General features: G+C 38.9%; 1 protein-coding gene across 2 annotated transcripts in view; it reads left to right on the top strand.

The window, feature by feature from the left end:
- The window catches only part of macrod1 (mono-ADP ribosylhydrolase 1), a 161,092-nt gene that overhangs the window by 2,323 nt on the left and 135,714 nt on the right, over positions 1-23,055 (top strand). The gene's annotated exons all lie outside the window — the stretch shown is intronic.

Genomic DNA, 23,055 nt, shown 5'->3' with positions numbered 1-23,055 from the left:
TGATCGTCTCAGTATGTTTACTTTGTCAGTATGTATACTTTTGTGACATTTTTGTTTGGTGGAGTAGAGTTGAGCTTTTTTTTTTTCGAATGTAATGCTCAATTCAAGATGTGAAACACTGCCTTAAATTAACCTTTAGATGGCAGTGATGGACCGCTCATGAGCCGTTCCCTTTCCCCACAAGGCAGTTTGCATTTGAGAGAAATGTAATCTGTGTCTTGGCACAGGAATGTGTCAAGGGAGGGGAAAGGCAGGCCAACATGCCTAAATGATGCTTGATGATGAGACTGTAGCAGAAAATGATAGATCTCCATTTGGCAGCTGACTGTCAGCAGGTGCCAACATCCAAGTGAGTGTGTGGAGAATTCCCACTCATTTGCGGCATCACTGCTGCGTGTGTAGGCAAACATTACAAGTGCACACAAACAGAGGGGATTATGTGCTTGCATACAGCATGTGATGGTAATTTGTGTCCGCGATGACAACTTTTGTGTTTCGCGCTCGTTTTACAAGAGAGTTTACAGCGTGGCAAATGGCAAGAGCGCCAGTGAAGTTAAGTGTCATTCAGTTGAAATGCATTTCGAAAGAAAACATGTCTGTCAGACACACAACTCCGACAGAAAGCAAAATGGGAGATTGGAAGAGGGAAGACAGTAAGATATAAGTGAAGGCAGAGCGAGGCTCGCATGTAAATCACAGAAGGCATCACCATGGCAACAGGCAGGTACAGGGCGCCCTCAAAGGATTTTTGGGCTGCGGCGTTGAACCATCCTTTCTTTTGTCTGACTGATTTGCTGTCCCGCTGACATTCTCTGCACTCTCTTGTTGACTAAGAGGCCGACCTTTTCACGTGCTGACTAACTGATTGACTCAGAAGCTTTGAGCGAGGTCACTTCGACGCGTGACGTTCAAATGAGACAGTGGCTGGACAGTTAAGGACAAGAGGGCAATTATAAAAACAGTGAGTTATTTCAAAAATAAAAAAATAAACACCAGCAAACTTATTCTCCTGTGGCAGAGCTGCCGGGCAAGCAGGAGCGTTGGGAAGCAGTTAAAGTCGCAGTTGACATGCGGCTCGGACTGTAGTTGTTTTTGCGGCTGCATCATTTAGCCTAAGGCAGGCAGCAAACATTCACTTGAAGCCAACTGTGGCCAATTATACGCCATACTAGCTGACTGGTAGACCAATATAAGATAGGTTGAGTTCTTCATGGCCCGAGGACTCACAGAAACACTCCCAAATGTGTCCAATATTACACACCAGTGGTGACTATGCATTAAATGAAGGCAGAAGACACTTGCCTTAATAAATATTTTATATTTAATATAGAGAAGTGATTCAAATTGATGTGTGTGTGTGTGTGTGTATATATAAAACTGTCCAACAATCCTCATAGTGCTGGGTGTGTATTTTTGAGTGTGTGACTCTCTCCACTTGGCTTTCCAGGGCTCCATTACCGCATTTCCATTGGCAGAAATAGGCACCACAAAGTACGACAAAGTTATTGTTTAGGGTTGAACAATTAATTGAATTCAAATCGACATGGCAGTGTAGTAGAATGCCATTTTCAAATCGCAAAGGCTACAGTTTTAGAAAAAAAAAGTCATTGCGGTCAGTCGGTAAGCTTTATTTTTTTTATATTTTGTCAATATGTACTGTATATTTTATTCATTTATATAACGCCTAAATAAGTTTAGTGCTTGAAGTGGAAGTCAACGCAAAAATGTTTCTTTTTCAAAAATATGTTCGATGCAAACCCACTAGTTGAAACAGGGCATTCTGATAAATATTGTGTTTGTGGAATAAGTGTTAATCCCTCCGTTTTTAGCCATCTCTGGTGGCGGCCATTTTGTCTTCTGTCGACCTAAAATGACATCACAACTGCTCACAACGACCAATCACGGCTCAGATTCAGAAAACAGGTCAGCTGTGATTGGTCGTTATGAGCAGTTGTGATGTCATTGTCAATCGACAAAAGTGACAAAATGGCCGCCCCAGAGATGGCTAAAAATGAGTGCATTTTGCTGCGTAATTTAATTTTCCACAAACGCAAAATTAATCAGAATGCCGTGTTTCAACTGGAGGGCCTGCTGGGAACATATTTTTGAAAAAAATATATTTGGGTTGACTTTCACTTTAAGTGCAGTCCATACGTTTACATATCACTCTTTCATGAAACATGAAAAGTTGAAGTGATACAGCCACAGATTAGTTTGACATACAGTATACTTATGTTTGTCACACTGTTTGGTAAAATGTTGTGAAGTTGTCATAGTGAATGCTTAAGAGTGTAAGTCAAATTGTTTAGTAAGTTAACAACTGTAATTGAAGTAGATAGATAACTGTCTTTTACATTCATTTGTGGTTTATTTGCCATTATTTTAGTGTAAGCCTAACCTGTTTTTGCTTTGTAGTCTTTTATGTTATTGTAAGAATGCTTGGGAAGAGGACCTTGACAAAAATAAACGCATGTGAAATTGTAGTCGCAATACTGAGGAAAAATGTTTTGTTTTGCCATATACTGCACACACTTCTCAAGGTTTTTTTAATATCACAATCACTGGCCTGTTTCACTTTCTTGATAGTCATACATAGGCCTCTTTTACACCCCCCCCCCCCCAAAAAAAAAAAGCTGAAATACGTGATGCCTGAAGCTAATTCAATTTACACTGTGTGAGAGAAAAGCATAAGTAAGCGTTGGACGTGGATGTCAGGAAGCATAATTTATAAATCTGAGCAATATACAGTTTGTCTGGAAAGTTTGTTAACCGTTTTTTGTTAGTGAACTTAGATTCTACTAACCACCTCCACCTTAATTGCTCAATCGCTGGAGCTGTGGAGAGTGAGAGCCTGAAGCTTACTCATACTTTAACTCACATCACTGCTCACAAGTGAAGACAACAAAACGGCCCAGCAATGTCTTGGACAGTATCTTAAAAAAACACTTTATTTGAATCTGCATTGGTTTAGCCTAGAGAATGTTACATAAATATATTGTAGCAATATTTTTATTAGTCAGTGGGGCAGTTATGCTTGTGCCCTATGAATTCTGCCTAGCACCAAGTGTAACAGGTGGCTAGCGAAAGCAATCTTAGCAGTATTGTTGAATTTGAATAATCACAGGCTATCTTGTCATTGCCATTCACAGCATTGCCATTGGAAGAGAAAAGTGAGTCAATGGGAAATGGTCATTTTCACATTTGAGTGACAGCATCCAAAGATTTTTTTGCATTAAAACCTCACTGCATCATACGCGTCAATGATAGCACATTTCCGACATTTGTCAGCACGCCCTGATTGATCAGGTAAGCGGGCCGTTGCAGATATCTGGGCGGGTCCTGCATGTCATTTGTGTCGCTCTCAATAAAGATTGGATTTACAGTAATTTCCCACTCCGCCTCATTCTCCTCCTCCTGGCCCGCCCCCTCCCTCGTTGCTTCTACATTTTAACTGCCCCTGGCTTCTGCCCACGCCCATAAAACACTACAAACATAAAAACCCACAAGCACTTAAGAGCTGTCCTAGCGTGGAGGTGGGCGGCGGGAGGTGGGGAAGGGGAGGTACGGTGCGAAGGGGGAGGAGACGCTAGGCTAAAACATCCTCCTCTTTACACCCCTCAATCACTTGGTCCGTAGAAGGAAGGAGAGATGGAGGGGAGGATATATTGTCTTTGATGGGCTTGCTGATTAAGATGGATTGCACAATGAAACGTCGATGAAGTGAGGAGTTCTCAGGGATTGTCTACGTGAATGCGCGTGTGTGTGTGTGTGTGTGGGGCCACAACATCTAAAACCCCTTTCTAAAATTGATTCATGCAAATGTGGCCCGCAGTAATAAGCTATATTTTTAAATTGCAAAAGTTTGATTCCTTAATTGCATTCCGGCACTTACTCCTCCCAGTTCCCAGTGCAGTAGTTGGTGTATATTTGTGTTTGACGCTAAATGCCATTTATTGTGGCCTGAGCACCATTTGCATAGGATTAAACTTTAATCACGGAAAAAGATTTAAAAACTGAACTGTTTTCTCTGCTCTCTATTTTCATATAAAGCCCTCTTTTGCAGTAGCACTCTCAGTGCGTGTGTGAATAAATGCTATGGCAAAGTCTGATAAATCTTTCAGGCTAGACCATTAAAATGGGAAAAATGTGTCTCTAAAATTAAGCCCTGCGACATCAAGTGATAAAGAATATATCTTTAGTGCTGCTGCAGTGCTTCATCTTCACCATTTGAGACACAATATATGCTGGCACACTAGGGCCAAACATAAGTGATTGCAAACATTCAGGCCTGCCTTTATGCACATGCTTTTGCCGAGGGTGTGATACCGTTGTACATGGGTGTATTGTAGGTTTGTGTGCAGTTACCATGTTGCATGTGTGTGTATGAGATATGCTCCCTCTAGCTTTTCTCTGTAGGTAGCAGATAAAGCTGTTGGCCGCTGCTGGAAACCCATTCAACCTGGCAACAGCTGAGAGATACAAGATTAGGCCCGGTAGTTTTTTTTTTTCCTTTCTGGGCCGCAGGTGCCCGACAGGGTGTAGCGACAGCCACTGTCGGTGTGTGTGCTTGCACTCAACGCTAACGTCCTTGCTGATAAGAAGTCGAGAAAGCGAGTGCAGATGGGAGGATGAGGCGGGTCAAGGATTGCACTAAATGCACAGTGTTACAGGTACCTCCAGCAAGCATGAATAAAAGCGCGTCATTTAATACAACATGGTCGGCCAGAAGGACATTGTCAGGAAATTGACACTTTTCCATCAAAGCTATGAATTCGTGGGTGTGCATGTTCAGTTAGAAGAAGTGAATCTGACAATAAACATGTATTGGAAGCACTGGCAAAGCATGAAACAAACATTCATACCATTTAAAACTTTCTCATTCCCAAATTTTCTCAAAATTTAAAAATAAAAGCCCCAAATGAAGACTTGTTTTCCATATTTCTTCCTGTTACCCTATTTCTTGAACGATATAATACATTCTAACTTCAACTTTTCAACTCATTCCCATTCCAATTTTTAAGATAAAAGCCCATTTTAGGACATTTTTACATGTTGACTTCCCTTTTTCACATTTCTTGACCGATTCAGAGCATTTCAACTTCAAACAGCTAATTCAGCTAATTTCTGTGATTGTTTTTCATATTTTCAAAACAAAAGCCTAAAAAGAAGACATTCTATGTATTTACTGCTAATTTCTACATTTATTGATGGATTCTAACCATTCCAATTTCAAAGTATTCCTCTCATTCCCTTTCCCAAAATGCACAAATTTTCAAAGTAAAACACCTAAATAAAGACCGTTTCAGACATTTACCTTCAATTTCCCCAATTCTCTACCCATTCAAAACAGTCCAACTTGAATAAATTCAGCTCATCCAGGACCGCAAATGACATTCCATATCATTCCCTATCGTTTCACATAATCCCACAATTAACTCTGCAGCATTACAGGTCAACCTCAACTTTTCAGTATTCATGTGCAATTTCTATAGGAATTACATCATCTAGTTAATGTATAGCCTTCATGCAAAACATGTAGATCTGTTTTAATTATAATTGTAAAACACAACTGAATTCACCAGTCACATCATTAGACACACCTGAAATAAATTCAGTAGAACCATTTCACAATGGGTGCTTGATTAAAAGTTCAAGAATTTTGACCGTCGTAATGTAAAAGTGCATTATAATTCAGTATTATCCACCAGTATCAATTCATTTGTTTCATTTACAATCCAATAAATGTCTGCCAAATTTTTCATATTTATAAATATGATTATGTTTTAAATTTGACTAAATTAATTTGTGCAGGTTCAAATGTGGAAATGAAGGAACTTTGAAGTGCCTTAAAATCAAAATACAAAATATTAGATACAGAAAAAGAAAGGCCTCGAATAAAGACATTTTGAGTTGCTGCATTACAATTGTAATTAATATTAACTAAACAGCTTTAATGTCACTTTTCTTTCCTCAGTTTTCTGGTTTTAAACTACAGCATTGTGTTTGCAATGAATTTCCTTACCTTTGTTTCTCCACCACTTGCCTGTCTCACACACACCCACTCTTTCTGCTCACAAAGCTCCGAATTGATTGCGCTTGTATTGCAATGGATTGTGCTGGTGTACCTAATGTTTAGGCAGGTGAGTACACATATTTCACATGTATTGCAATTGCCAATATACTGTATAAGCCGTAATTGGATAAAATGTCACATTTTGAGTGACTGTCGAGAGTCAAGGCGTACTAATTAAAAAGGCTTTTACTGTGTGTACTAGTGCGTCTCCTTTAAGTAAGAAGGTCAGCAAGAGACTTCATCAAAGTATTGTTTTCCCTCATTTCACCGGAGGTGTTCTCTATTTCAGGCAGGTACGCCTACGTCGCGGCACAAGAGTGAGCGATAGATATTGTAATCAAAGCTGTTGTAAAGTGAGAGGGGGCTGAAATAAATACATGTTTAAAAATAAAATGCTTGCTTTGAAAAACATGTAATACAGCTGGACTTGAACATTTCTGTCAAGCTCAAGGAGTTCTGTAAAAATAAAAATACAACCCAAAACAGCAATAATTATGTTAGTTTCTCTTGAGTACAAATGCTCACGGCAATTTTGGACCATTTTGATTGAGATTATTACCCGTAATCCCTTTGAAATCTGCTTGATGCTTGTTATCAGATGTCATTGTGAAAGCGACTACAGTTAGTATTATTAAGGCAGAAATATGTAAGATTATTTTTGAAAGTAAAGTAATTGCTTTAAAAACTCTTCAATCAATATGAGCGGTATTAAAGACCAATGTCTTTTAGTTTCGACCCTGTTTATACATTGTCATTGTTGTTTAGCAAATTACCTCGTGGTTTAAAAAAGTAAACTCCAATTGCACAGCGCAAACTTCAGACAAGGCTGAAGGGTAATTTCTTAAATCTGTAACAAGATCATAACATTGTGAATTTCTTGTGGGACGATAACTACTGAATACAAAAATGATAAAAAGGGGCGGCAAAAATATCAATCAAATTGTATACCTTTATAGATAAGGGACATTTTTTAGCAAGCTAAATGTCTTATGATCTGAGGAATTATGTAAATTTGGTGAAAATTGTGTTTGCGATGTTATCGGGTAAAAAGAAATGACGGTTAACATGTTTGTCTTGACTGGCACCTTTTTTGGGCATAATCCTGCTAAGAAAAAAACAAACAAAAATGTTAGAAAAGTAGAGCATCACTGAGACAATTATACTTCACATTTGTAGGGTGCTTGTTTTAAAGTGCTACACAAGGATTAATGCTGTTTTCACCCTTGTAATTTGCTACTCAAAAAGAACAAGCAGACCCACGCCAAGTGGTCTCAGTCCGCGTGTTTGGCGTGCACCAGTGTTTGAAGGACAGCGTTCACACTTGACCCAGCAAATTGCACTGGTCAGAGCACATTGCATGAATCTGTTTTAACCGATTATGGTTGTTGTGGACCAATGAGGCCTTTTCTGCTGGCCTAAACACAATCATAAGCACTGACCTCCATTTCAAAGATGAATTCCTTAAATGTGTACCATGAAATTGTTTTAATTTATTCCCAACAGTCTATTCTCATTGTTTTGCAGTGTTTCTCTTGACTGCATATACTGTATGTGGATGTTTTTTTTTTTTTTTTTCAGTCAGATTTCAGCCTCTACATGCTACCTTGTCCGGGGCCTTCAGAATCAGTCATGCTGGCCCACGGAATGTAAATGAAACTATATTAGCAATGGGACTGATTCTCTCACCAATCAGATTTCAAATTTGTCCTCACAGCGCCAGCCTGAGCCAGTGAGCTGGCCCTCAAAGAAATGAGCATTTTTCTGTCCTCCTGTTAGTTGGTCAGAGCAAAACTTGTTACAACCAATGCAGACTAGCGAAACACATCTGTAGCGCTCTGCACATATTTAATCCGTTTAATAATTGGCACCTCTGGCAAGTGTGATATTTTTATGTGCATTTTATTTGGTCATGTACTGGGTCAAAAGTAACTCAAAAGTAATTCAACAGTGGATCCAAAAAATACTGGGTTATTTATACCCGGGGCTTTGGGTTGAGGATATGACCCAGCACAATTGGTCAAGATTGTGATCCATACTGACGAGTTAAAGCTACCAAGAAATGGTTTACCAGGTTATCAGTTTACACCAAAATCACTTTACGCCACACTGAAAAAAAAAAGGTCTTTTGTATGTACTTATTTTGAACATGATTAAAATTTAGCAAACCTATGTAATTTTCTGTCTGAAAACAAACAAGATTTTATGTATTAGCACATTTTAATAGTGTAAAACCGTGTAAACCCTGTAGTGTAAAACAACACAACATTTTTTCAATGTGTACATTGACTTAACACCTAACAACCTGACTTCCCCAGTCTGGTAACATTGTCTTGACCGACCCAAGTTGTCTCCAGTTGCAATATTTTCCACCATCTCAGCAAATTTTAGTATTCCTCAAGGTTGCGTTTTATCCTCAAATGACTACCACTTTGTCATCTGGTCACTTATCTGAGCTTTTAATCGCGTGGGGCATTTGTGATCCATCGGGCCGTCCCGCTAGTAACGCGGGTCTAAGTAGATGACGGAAAGCCCAGAAGAGAGACCGTTCGTGTGGCTGCGGTCCCAACGGGATGCTCAGCGTGCGCTCCCTATGCCTCTCTGCGCTGCACTTACCATACATCTACCCTCGAGCTCTTGTCAGCTCCTCTTAAGACAGTCTCACATTACAAGATGCAACATGTCATACCAAGTTTGCTACTCCAGACAAACACTATACATATCCAAGATCTAAGAAAGAAGACTTTATTTATTGATGCCTGTGTTGCGTGACGCGTTGAGATGAAACAAAAACCCTTCTTCCACTTTTTGATACAATTCACATGATTTCAATGTGTTTCTACTGCCCGAAGACTGCTGGGATAGGCCCCAGCACTCCCTGCGACCCTTGTGAGGATAAGCGGCATAGATAATGGATCGATATATATATATATATATATATACATATATATATATATATATATATATATATATATATATATATACACATATATATATAAAAACATACATACATACAGTAGATAGATATAGATATACGTATGTATGTATTACAAGATGCAAGTACAAATGCAGATCAAAAATAGAGAAGGAAAAAAAACATCGGAGTCAGGTACAGTATATCACATTGAGATCAGTGTTGAAAACCAGAGAAGCATTTCTAACATATGGCATTGTAAAAGTTCTTGAATGAGATGACATTTTATCAGACATTTGTCTGAATGGGTTAACCGTTTTTTATTTGGCTTGTCACTTATTCTAAAATGGTGGGAAATAGTCTTTCCTTAGCTTTCAATTCGACCTTTAAAGGCTATTTTCTATATCGGTTAATCTTCCGTCAATTGTTCACGGTTTGAAATGTCAGAAAACGGGATGAATGAAATACTGGGGGGGGGGGGGGGGGGGGGAAATGCCCCTCCCCTCAAGGGAAAGGTTGAGTCTAAAAAATGTTGCCAGTTGAAACAAGGCAGGACATCTGTGCAGGTAATTTGATCCAAAACAGACCAATGGTTCCATTGAGGGGGCCTTCAGAACAAAGCTAGGCTGTGTGCCGAGATGATAACACAACAGACATGCTGGCAAGGATACTGCAGAAAAGGGACTTTTAGAGGGTAGGTGCATGAAGCCACTGCGGTTACATGATGATTGCACCTACTGAGATGCAGCATTAGAGGGCAGATTGAAAGCAGCGAACACATCTAAATTTGGAGAGAGCTTTTTGCACACTTGGCTGCAATAGAGACAACAAACAGCATTCAATGTAACTCTTAACATTACCCTGGGCAAAAGGAAAGCTCTGAATGGTAACTGCAATCATTCTTAACTACATTCTGTTTACATATTAACTATGTCATCAAAACAAATTATGATAATAGATTTGACCATCCTGCCCGGTATACCTTGGATTTATGAGTCTACGTCAGTGATTTTTTTCTGTGTGTAGGGCACACAGCACACTTTTATTTGTTCCCATTTTTGTGTTTACAGTCAAATATAATCATGGCGCAAAAACGTTGATCTATTGAACCGTTTACACACTTTTTGGGTAAAAGGATAGTTAACAGTTCCCACACTACTTAGTACTCCCTGATTGTACTTGTGTCTGCTTGTAAATGAAATGCATGAAAAAATCCAGATGTTCTCTATGATACGTCGTATTTGTCTATGACCCTACTTTTCAATTCAAGTCCATTAAAAAAAGTAATTTGTCCGCAGGTGGTAAAACTAGAGACACAGAGAGTAGCTGTAGGTGAAAACAGACAAATCACATTATATCAAATATATTTAAAAAAGTGCCAGTCAAAGTATTACTTTTAAGTCATCCAGGTGTATTTGTCGTGTGAAGCCCCCTTTGTTCTCAATCGTGACTTTTCTCAAGTATAATACATTTCAAAATGTTACATTTATGGCCAATAAAATTCAGTCAATGTTTATATAATAGCCTGTAATAGGAGACGCGCTTTATGTAATGACCTGCGTTTAACCTCCTAAGACACTTGAGAACAACTCTTCTTACTTAATGAGCCTTATGATTGCAAAATATTAAATTAGTTTGACATTACACTTAATTACTTTGCTCTTAATTAACCACTTCATGGTGGTGAATATGATCATGAACGTGTATCACACTTAAGTTGTAGTTCTCAAAAGTTGTATTTTGCAAGTTTGCTGCTTAGCCGTGTCTAATCCTATTTTTAATCTACGTGCTCCAATCTTTACCACTTTACATCACAGCTCTGGAGTCATGTTGTTATGTCCACTCTGTCCTCTCGTGTCTGCGTCTTTGCCAAAGGCGCACTTCTGAGGCTGCGGTGGCTGTGTGAATTAGCCGCTGTATGACTTTAGACAAGGCCACTGCTCCACTTTTTCCAGTCCAGATCTGTCCGAGTTAATCACGCCACGACTGTCAGAAACATGACTTTACTGGTCATTTGGGCGACGGCGTTAATGTCCTCAGCGTACTGAAAATTTGGAGCTTTCAAGGTTCACTGCCCTGAGTTTGTGTGGGATGCTGCGGTGCCGTTTGTGTCAGGGAAGATGGATGAAAAACCACAATGCTTCACGCTGCTTTGCACGTCTCCAGAGTTTTGTTCGCCCCCGCCGCCCACCCCCTCAACGTCCCCCCTCTCCCACTTCCATTTAGACATCATCACAGACAAACGGTCTTGGGTTTACAGCTTGAGACAGATTTACACCCTGACATTGAGAAGTTAACGTATACCCTTGCGGAGTTAATCCCTAATGTTGTCCGTGTCAGTAAATAAATGAAAAAAAAACAAAAGACAAACTGTTGGAGTTTGCAAAAAAAGCTCATTCTTGCTAATTATTTTTCTCCCACTCCTCCCTTGTTAAGAGCTTTCCCACCCCTCCAATCAATGGGCACTTTAGCGAGCAGGAAGGTAAAATGGACGTGCTAGCCTCATTAGCCTGATTGCGCCGATACGGGAGATGGAAAGAGATGGAGTGAATCGGGGAGTAAACGAGAAAAGGAGTCGACTGGAACATCAGCACTTGGCCCATCAGAGCCGCTGTCATCGAGCGAAAACGTGCGTTTTAATGTGTTGATTTGTTTTTGCCCAGAAGATCATGCTATTGGGTCGGGGATTGATGAAGTGGGGCCTGGATAAACTGTCTATGTATAATTTGTTTACCTACGGCTGTTACTGTTGCGCTCTGGAGCCGAGCCGTGGCTTATATGCTCACCCTCTGAACTGTCACAACAAGTCGGACTAATAGAGGCTGCAGACATGTTGCCTGGGTAACACAAGAACTGAGACCAAGTTTCCCTTGTGATTGCATGTCGAACCACAATAGAACCTGCATTGTGTAGCTGCGGGATAAAGGTGTTAAATGCATGACACATTTTCCAGCCACATTTCTCATTCAAATTAAGCATTGTAATAATAATTATACATTTTATTTATAGTGCAACTCACTTTTTCATTCCTTAGAGTCGGAAAACTGCTACAATCACACAGTTGAAAATATACAGTAAAAATGTAAAAGATAAAATCATGAGGTGCATTAACGCATTCACTGCCATTGACGAATTTGTCTTTTCACAGTCGGCCATTCAATCGCAGGAACTTATTTATATTTTTTTTCAATTTTTTTTCAAATGTTATGGTAAAAGAGGGTCTGAAAATGTCTGGCAGTAAATGAGTTAAAGGTATCATTCAGGCGGGATGGTCCGTTTTTCACGAACAAGATAAAAACATTTTAATCAGGATTTTTTTTTATTTTGTTCCCTTTTAAAAGTCAAGAACTCATTTAGAAATAAAATTTACTCATTCATACACTCCCCCTACAGTTGCGAATTATAAGTGACTTTGAAGCCAAATGAAAAAAACAGCATATCATGATTTGTTCCCTTTTTGAAAGAGAATTACTACAAATTGCTGCTGTATTTGCTCAAAGCCCTTGTTAAAACCGGAATAAATATGGTCTATCGATCGTCTTTGTGCAGCCATATCAAATGTCATCCCAACCTCTGATGAAAAGAAAAAAAAAAAAATCCATGAATAACTGCTGCTGGACTGAATAACAAGCATGTCATTTGAAGCATTATTTAACATTAAAAATGCTCAACTCAATGTGACCTAGGTTTTTGATATTTTCCTTTGAGAATATCTGACAGTGTGACAGTCATGTGCACGTTGTAAAGCAGCCAAACTGTCAAACTTGTATTGTCATTCTTTGACTCGCTTAATGTACTCCCGGGGATGACTAATGATTTTACATTTCCTGCTCTTTGTAACAATAATAGTGAGCTGCCTGGCCGTCTTTGCATAATATTGGCTCTCCTGACAGCCACATAATCAGTTTAGCATTAGGATGCCGGTTGGGTCTCCAAAGTATTTGATGGCTGTGTTTCAGTTGTTTGAACTATGTGGATGAATTAAGGGGACGTCCTTGTGTAAAAAATATACGGTATCATTTATTTTAGTCTTTATCATAGGTTGATAAACTGACTTTATTCTGTATGTTCGGCGAAATTAGGGCATTGTAGCATAACAAGTGGTACGTTCATGAGTTACCCTGCCGGAGCCCAGATTTTAACCCTGAACCTCTGCACTGTGACCAATTGCCCATCACATAGATGAATCCATTATTAAAATAAACGTGCAGCCCAGGTTATGTTATTACTATATGTTTTAAAAAAGTGCAATTCTATTGACTGCTTTTTTTTTTAGGAAAACAATTTGGTTGGAACAGATTAAAGGGATGGTTGGGTCGGGATGGCCATGTTTTCACAAACAAGTTCATTTTATATATTCTTTGAACAGGAAAATGAAAAGAGTTGTCATTTTCTATTTTATCAATAAATTAGGGAGAAATTAGGAAATAAGTGACTCCATGAATAACAGAGACCGAAAAAATAACAAGCCGAGCTCCAAAAGGGGGCGTCCCAATTTGTTGAAAATCTAATCACAATAAAAAGCCCTTAAATCACTACAGAGTATTTTGGGGCGGGGTCGGGGGGATGGTGCATTTTAGTACTGATGTCATTTTTACATGCAAACCTATTATATAAGTGCCAATGTTAAGCTCATCCAAGTGTCACTTTAATGGCATCTCCATTCATTTTAATAGGGAAAAATGCTTTGAGATGTGAGTGTTTTAAGTTATGAATGTGGTCACAGACCGATTTAAACATCAATGCACTACTGTACACAATTACAGTACAATTTTACCACGGTCATAAAGTGGAACGTCGAGTTACAAACGCCCCTTTTTATGTACAATTTGAGTTACACACCAAATTTTGGTAGAAAAATTATCTGTATTTACGTACTATTTTCAACACACGAACGGTCTTGGCACGGACGAGTGGATGGATCTATGTTGTTTCTTCTCGCACTGCGTAACCATCATTGGCAACGGGCATAATGCATTCCTGTAAACTTGTAAACTACTGTACTGTAGTTGTATCCCCCCGCGGCATAAGGCGGAAACGGAAAGCTGTTGCATATACCATACAATACAATACAATTTTATTTATGTAGCGCATTTCACAACAGCTACAGCTGTAACAAAGCATTTTACATACAACAACAAAATAGCCATAATACAACAAGTGAAATCAATAAATTAACACAAAACACTATATACAATAGACACCACAAAACAGCCAAAAATCTGTCAATCTCAGGTCGGATCAAAAGCCAGAGAATAGAAATGTGTTTTCAAACGGGTTTTAAAAATGGCCAGAAGAGGAGGTTCCACCTCCACTTGCTTGATCATCCAATCACAAATGCAATAGCTGTAAATTTGTGAATGACGTGCAATACATTCACCAAATCACAGATGCCATGTTATAATGGAAGAAGAATTTTTTTCAGCGGAACACCTCTAGTCGTCCTCCCCTTTTCCCCTCCTTAGTTAAAGTTAATGCACAATGAGTATTTATCATGTTTATTTTTAAAAGAGTGTTTTATTTCTTTATAATAGAGTGTTTCACTTATTTCTAAATTGCATTCTATTTATTTTTAAACACACACTGGTTTTAAAAAAATATATAACGTAATATTTGAGCTGTAACGGATAAGTTGCATTTCTATTCATTCCACACTCCATTTCAATGGTAAATATTACCTCGACTTATGAATGTTTCATGTTGCAGACAGGCTCACGGAACCAATTAATTTCATAAGTTTGGCTTCCACTGTAGATTGTCGTATGGCGAAATCATATTCACACAATGAATGCTTATTCTGAAATCTGGTATAATCATATATAATATCTATTGCAGATGTGAAATGTACCTGTGTATCTGGGCAACCATGCTAAAACATGAATGGAAATTGCAAGCACGCGGTGGGGTTTATCCTCATTATTTCAGTAATGCATCCTAATGCATGGTGACAATAAGCCTGTCTCTTTGGTAATCCTAACATGTTGAACAAAGTGGCATGCGAGTTTGAGTGTAGCCTTCAAAGGCTTCAAACCAATCCCGAGGCCCAGCTTCCTCTTCCCCACTGCCGGCAGATCATTGTCATTGTCTGATCGCATGTCCTTATCGCAGACGAAGCCACCACATCACACACTCACATATACCTCCGTGGCGGCGCACAGGAAACACGACAAACACCGCACACAATTACCGTCTTATAATTGCCTATCCGCCTATTGTCTATCCGCCGTTGTTGTGAAGAGGCATCTGATAGAGGAGCGCTGTGCGGCGGCCCAGCTGCATTATCAGAGCTTAGGAAATGACATGACTATTTATGGGAGGCATTTATCCACTTATCCTATTGTCGCTATTGTCCAAAGCTAGAACGGGCAGCTCTGGTCGGAGGAGCTCTGACAAACATGCTGATGAATCATACAGAGCGCCCTTTGGTCGATAATGAAATGCTTTCTCATCAGGCTTTTCTCAAGCGTTACTTTTGTTCTCTGCCCGAACTTTTGTCTTTGTTCCGTTCATTTTCACACATCATTTGACAAGCGTGTAGTTTAGTTTTGTGGGTCCTCACGCTGTTCGCTCTGTGCCTGTTTTGTTCAGAGGAAGTTTTGAGTTTCAAGGCAGCGCATATTTGATTTGTTTATAGGGATTCATAATCACCTCCCTCATTAATGTGTCAAACGCCCCTTTTTTCTACATAATATATATTCAGCACGACAGGTCTCAGCAGCATATTTTATCCCCAGTTGTGATAAGAAAAACTTATGCATGAAAAATCCTGCCTTTGCAGCAATGCCGTATTTACTACAGATCAAAATGCCCAATTCTGATTTTGTGCCTACTATATCCGATTTGTTATTTTCAAGTGAAACAACTGAAGTGACAGTGTCAATGTCAATTGATAACAAGGCAGTAAACAAAATACATACGGTGGTGCCCCGACTTAATCATACACTATAGTATCAAATCATCTTACCACACTCAGTTGAATGGAAATGAGTGACATTAATCCATTCCAGCCCACCAAATACACCAACACAAATATTTGTATGTTTTTATAAATAAGAAAAACATCACTCTACAGTATTGTACTTTATAAAAACATACAGTAACAAGTAGGGCTGCAACCAACAACTATTTTATTACTTGATTAATCTGTCGATTATTTTGCCACTAAAAATACATGTATTAATTCCCATACCTTTATTCAAAAACAAGACATTATTTCAAATTGAAAAGGCATAAACGTAAAACTATGTTTCAATTACTGGTTTTGTCTTTAACATGTCAGAAAATACATATTTCCGCAGGCAGTTGAGTGGTTGTTGAGGTATATTCCTGATAGGGAACTAATCCCCAAAAGATTGGCGCGTGGTGCTGACGAATGTTCCTGATCGAGATGTATATGCACCGCTACAAGTATTTTTATTTATTTATATATCTATTTTAATCTACTTGTGCAGTTCGGTACTAGATGGACCACTACTATAGTCTATTTGAATGTGTTGCTGCACCGTTCGCATTCAAATATGTTACTTTAAGTGTTGTAAAAACACAGCGACATTGACGCTAGTTTAATTCACTCGTGTATGGCTTTTTGCATTGTGTGTTAGCATTAAGCTAGTGGACGTCTCTAACATAAGCTTATATGGTTTCTGTTTAATTTGACCATAGACTTCAACTGGTAGTGGCAACGAACATCTTAAAGCCTCTTTTTTGAAGAAATGTTCGCTGCCACCATGTAGTGCTTCGGTCCCCAACCACGGGTCCGTGGCCTGGTACTGGTCCATGGGGAATTATGTGCCGGACCGCAAAGACAGATAGAAACATGTTGAGCATGTACGTCGGCCCCCGCATCTGCCTCGCGTCAGCGATTACCTTACAAATTTTATTTCATTTGCGACAAGTAAGATCCCTCATTATGTTGCCTTGTAGTTCCACACCACTGCAAACAGTTAAATAAATACTTCTCTTACTGACAGTGCCAATCTAAACTGAACCTTGTTATCGTCATAAAGGCAGAACGTTTGACACAACTCTTGTATTGGTCCTCATTAGATGTGATGTTTTGGCGGCTCAGAGTACATCACAGCCTTGTGTAGGGTGCAATTGAATAAATATGTGAGCACGAATCCACTTACATGTTGTATTACGCCAAAGTAAGTAGACTGTGCCGTTGTATCGCAACTCACATGGTTAGACGACAATCCATTTGGGGATTACATTAGTCTAAAGCACATGCTGTACCGTTGTTAAATGTGACACACAATCCATTTAGAGATTAAATTAGCCTAATGTTGTTGAGTGAATAAAAGTGATTACAGTCTATAACATGCTGTACATTTTTCATCAGCTCATATCCAGCCATTTTTATACACACATTAAGAGGATTCCGTTCAACTTGTGTCACAATGTTTTCATTCATGCGCGGTGTTTGGTAGTCCCCCGGAATACGTACATTTGTTTTAAGTACCCATACAAGGACGCATCTCTGAGTTTAATCTTCACTCTTAACATACCGTGCTGTGATTAAAGAGGATTATTTATCCCTCTGCCCAGGGCGCTGTGCTCATCAACTAAACTGAAAGCAAAATGCAGGTGTGTTGCCCGCCATTAAAACAAATGAAGGCAAGGTGATGTATTGGGATTCCGAGGATGCCTCAATCACATTTGTGCCTGTAAGATGTAGTCATGTGATCTATTCATCTGCGTGCGGGCGTTCACATTGTCGCATTGTTGTGTGGTTGCGAGGAAAGTGAAAGTGCTCGGTCAGCATTTTGCAAGTGTTTGCGTGTTTTTATGTATTTTTAAAGATACTCATGCATTGTTAATATGCTTACAACCAGCAGAGGTTGCATAGCTGAAGGATAATGCTGCCTGCTGTCGATACACTTCTGAAGGTTACCAAACACTTGTGGGGGGGGGGGGGGGGGGAGCAAGTTGACAAAGTACCGCTTGTTCATTTCAACTGAGTGTGGATCACTACGGCGGCTGCATATTTTGACATTTATCCTGAATGTCATAATGTAGAATGTACGTATCGTACCCATACAATACTGTGTCCAATATTGTCCGACACAAAGATTTCTGCAGTGTTGTTTTTCTTTTTTCTTTTTTGCAGTATATCTTTGCTTTTCTCAGATTTGCTCTATTATAATAAATAATAACAATAATAATAATAATAATAATTTCACTCTAAATCAACTAAAGCTCGAGTAGAGCTATTTCCTCCAGCTGCATTTTTCGTGGCAGCAGTACAGTATGCATGTCATTATCCAACTACAATGTCCTTTTTGGTGGCACTTAAATTGTGTTTTAAACACAATACAAAACCTGAATGGATCCCCATTGCACTGACAAATAAACTGAGGTTAATAAAATTGACACAAAAAGATTTAATCATCCTCCAATTGTTTTTTTCCCCTTCAACACATATTAATTGGCATGATAACTATATTGCATCTGCTGCTTCTAATTAGATTTCTATGTTAGTCTGCGTGTCAGCAGGATAATGCCAAAATGAGCTTGCTGATTTTTATTACTTTTGACTTTTTGCTGTTATGAAATAAAGCAGTAAACCACAAGCCAGATCTTTCATCTCTAAAATTATCGGAGAATGTGCTAGTATTATTTTGCATTATTGCTTTATGCTGTTTTTAATTGGTTTCTCCAGAAATATTACTTTCTAAGCCATTACAGATGTTTTTTTCATTTTAATTTCTTTTCTTTGGCTCTTAACAAGTGGATGGTGATAAGTGTTGGGCAAGATACTTTGAAAAAGTAATTAGTTATAGTTACAAATTACATCTTCCAAAAAGTAACTTTTACTGCTTTGTAAAAATAATTAGTTACTCAGCTACGTAATTATATTTTCTATTATGTTATATATTTAAAATAGCTGAATGAAGAATAAGAATGATATATTTTAGAGCATTTGGTATTTATTCAAACTCAACAGATTGCAACTTGCCACATGCAAAGAAATAAAAAAATGTATAAAAATTAAATGCAGAAAATAAATAATATTCACACACTGAATTTAACTGCTAAACTAAGACACACAAATGGAAATTTCAATGTAAAAAGAAATAAAGGAAAATCTGGCCATTACACAGTGCTCTCTGGATTTGTATATTATTGCACAGTAAACTGAGCTTCATCCACTACTTTAACATTCAGTAGGGACAAACATGTTAAGTTATATTTATTTTACTGCTATAAAGTGTTCTCAAGGTTGTTTGATGATTGGGAAAAAACGGTCATTCACTTGTATCCAAATACATTATCTCTAGAAACAGCCACTGGCTTTCTTTTAAATTTTCACCAATGTTGGCGTCAGCTTGATGTTGGAAGCACACATCTGTATGATTGAGCCCATGAAGGCGTACACTTGTCCCCAAACTTGTGTGCAAGCACATACCTACTTTTACTGATGAGGCTCATGATACGAGGCTCATGGATTTAATCCGTCTGCTTTCCCTTACTAGGAACTCATTGTTCCCCACGCCATGCATAGTCATGGTTCCATTAAATAAAATTCACAGATATCCAGAACTAACACACAACAGATCTGCAAAACATGCAGGACCAAGTCCAACTAAAAAACAAGGTTTCGCTGAGTTTAATTTACTAGATAATGCCTTTTTCTTTGCCATTACCTTGACTTGTATCTCATGTACTGATTTGCATTTGCTGACTAACAGCCAATCAGAATAATTGTCACCGACACAACTTTGTATAATGGGCCTGGTGGCTTATTCATTCAATTCATATCGAAAAAGTACCTTGACACAAAAATTTACAAATTCTCCACAATTCTAAACACTGCTTTCTAATTTCGGTTTGTTCCCACCTTCGCCGTGAATGTGATGAGCAAGATTCTGGACACGTATGCATTCCACATTATGAAACCATGACTGAGGACCGCACATGAAACAATGACATCTGAAGCAGGTTGTTTATGAACTGTGATGTGAAGGAAATTGTGTTGTTAAGTACTCACAAAGTACATCTGAAGTACAGATGTAAAGATGGCATCACGATCCTTCATCCTGACAAGGCATGTTACATCATCAGTAACGGCAATGGCATTATCCTGATAATTTATGTAATTTAGATTACTCTGTTACTCAAAAATGTATGCTGTTATACTTAAACGCTGTTATTCCCAAAACTGTTGGTGTTGCAACATTTGTGTCTTTATGCCAGTACAAGGAATCCATTCCAGAAAGTCTGATTTAAACATAGACAATAATATGAATCCAATTACTCTGTTCCAGACACCCCCAAATCTTAACAAAAATACAATACATAAAAATAACTATATATAATCTAATGGCAACCCCCCCCAAAAAAAACAAAGAACAAAAAAAAAGTTTATCTGCACCCATATGTATAATGTGGCACCTTGCAGTAACACTTCAAAAAATGTGGCTCTAGCTTTAATAAATGAATGCTTTAACATGATATTAGTCATTCTTATTGTAACTCTTAACTTAAACTATGTTCTCTGTAAAAGACAGTGAGTCAGTTTAATTTACGAAATACATGCACCTCTTGGCGCATGGTCTGGATGGTACCACCTCTGCATCAATTTGAGCTAGGAAAAAACCCTGCAATGTGTTTGACTGATAATGTCAGGGTTCTGGGTGTGAGGAAGGCCCAATTGCAGAGACCTGAGTCGAGTTGAGAAATACAGTGATGTGTACCACCTCTGCATCAATTTGAGCTAGGAAAAAACCCTGCAATGTGTTTGACTGATAATGTCAGGGTTCTGGGTGTGAGGAAGGCCCAATTGCAGAGACCTGAGTCGAGTTGAGAAATACAGTGATGTGTTTATTGAAACAGGGATGAAGGTGTAGATCGGAGAGCAAGTCCAGAAGTTGTTTTGGGAACAGGCGGGATTCGCGGCCCAGCGTTGGCAGGCTGAGTGCAGGATAACCTGAGAAGCGATATAAAAACAGGTTCAAATTTCTGAAAGTACTTGAAAGAGTTCAGGATAGTTGCTTGGATGCACAAACTCTGAATCGAGAGTGTTGATCTGGCGACAGGGTGGTGGTTGGGCCCATCTTAAGTAAGATGCTGATGGTGATACCGTCTCGCCACACCTGCACCAAGACAACCATAGACACACATACACACACACACACACGGAAAGGAAGGGGCGGGGCTCAAGGAGCAGAACCAGGGAACCTAACAGAGAGCATGCGCAATCGTACTTACTGTAGTTAACATCCTCCTTAATTCCTCAGGGAATCATACATAAAGTATATCTTAATGATATAATTAAGGCATGAATGTGAGGCTAATTTCTTGTTGAGGCATCAAGCAGTGACACCAAAGTGACTGTTGGACATTCTTGTTCATGCAGTTTGTGTCCTCTTAATCCCTGGGGGTTGTCTTGTGTGTGCGTGTGTGTTTTTTATTCTCTCTCTACCTTGTTGATTCCTGTGATGTCCTCTCCAGCTATTGCTTCAGAGGATCTCAGGCCACAGCTTAATGTTTTGTTGTTGCTGGATCACTTCATAGCTCTGAGGTAGCTGGCCGTTTCTGTCTTTGTAGAGAGAATGAATCACTTGTTTGTTTTCCAGCTCGGTCCAGATCCTTGGGGACCATCAGTCCCCTGTCGCTCAGGGGTGAACAGGTGCGCTTGTTTACCCGTCCCTCTCGTTTGTTTGCGGTGGTAATGTCCACTTTCCGACGATAACTTCATGAAGGGATTGCAAATGCAGACTGGGGCTCCAAGACGGATTAGATTTAGATGTTTGAAAATCTGAGCATGTGTGATGAAGATTGATTTTTCTTTTCCTTATGGTGTGTGCCTTTTCGGCCAATGCGTGCTGTTTTAAATCACTGCTCTATATGTTATAGTATCATTGGGCTGTAATGTCCTTGCACTTTTATTCTTACATTGTGTCAAGCCACATTTCTCTCTTTTTTACCTTGTCTAGTCAGAGTTTAGTCACACTGATGAAAAATAGGCTGTCACGCTTACTTAACTTTGCCTTTCACTCTATGAATTAGATACCTTAATTACAGTCGATTTGGACTGTAAACTGACATGTTAAAGGTTGTGTGAAAACAGTTATGTGTGAAATATATGCATATATATATATATATATATATATATATACATGTATATTTCCTAGAATGCATATAATAATAGGAATGCATTGACCTTTTGCTAAAGGAGCATAATATATGCAAACACCCGAAGATGCGTCACTGCTATCCTGCTAAGTCTTTAAAGCGTGGAGAAGGTGAAGTGGCTGGAAGAAAAAAAAACACAACTGGAATTTATTAAAGTACATTTTATTGCACCGAGCTAAGACGAGCTTCTGTATTGAAAATGGCTGTAATCAATAGTTGGATAATAATCCCTTAAATGACAGTCTATAAAATCCCACCCAGAGAGAATTATCGCCCGGCTGCAGCTGCTTTCGGCTTTATGGAGCTTCACAGTGCGCTTCGTGTCATTGTTTAAGCTGCACTGAGGCAACTGAAGTCTTTTCTGCTAGTTGAACTCTGGGTGCCATTTTGGGCCTCAGCAGGAAGCTGTTCTTAGTAAAAGAAATGAGGAAGAATCCACTTTTCACCCTCACCTGCGGGGCACAGTCACAGTGGAACATGCAGTTGTGTAAGTGTTAGATGTTTCTTTCAGCAGCACATGAAAAAGAGCAAAAGAAATGGAATTTAACAGGTATATTACCTGCTAAAATATAATAAATGTTGACATGAAAATTGCTGTTATGGGCTTAACACCTAAACTTAAGTGCCTTAAGTATTATGCATTTTTCCCCTACTATTTGAAACAGTTCCCAGCTGTATGGTTCTCACGAAGTATGTTCTGGCCTGACACTTAAACACTGACCCACTTTGAGAATCAATATTTTTTTCCCTTTATAATCAATCACCAGATTTCATTGCTTGCTACATTGCACATCTGCAGAGATAAAATGAACAATCTTACTGAGATTTGTGCTGTTGTTTGTGTGTGAGTGTGTTTTGAGAGGTGAAAAATAGCCGTTGCGACCACTTCCTGTGCATGACATACCATGTAAACAAGAGCCCTTTATACCCTTAA

The sequence above is a fragment of the Filicampus tigris genome, chromosome 2, assembly GCF_054856515.1.
Source record: "Filicampus tigris isolate MCC_2025a chromosome 2, RoL_Ftig_1.0, whole genome shotgun sequence".
NCBI classification, from domain to species: Eukaryota; Metazoa; Chordata; class Actinopteri; order Syngnathiformes; family Syngnathidae; genus Filicampus; species Filicampus tigris.
This window is presented reverse-complemented; position numbering and strand designations above follow the sequence as displayed.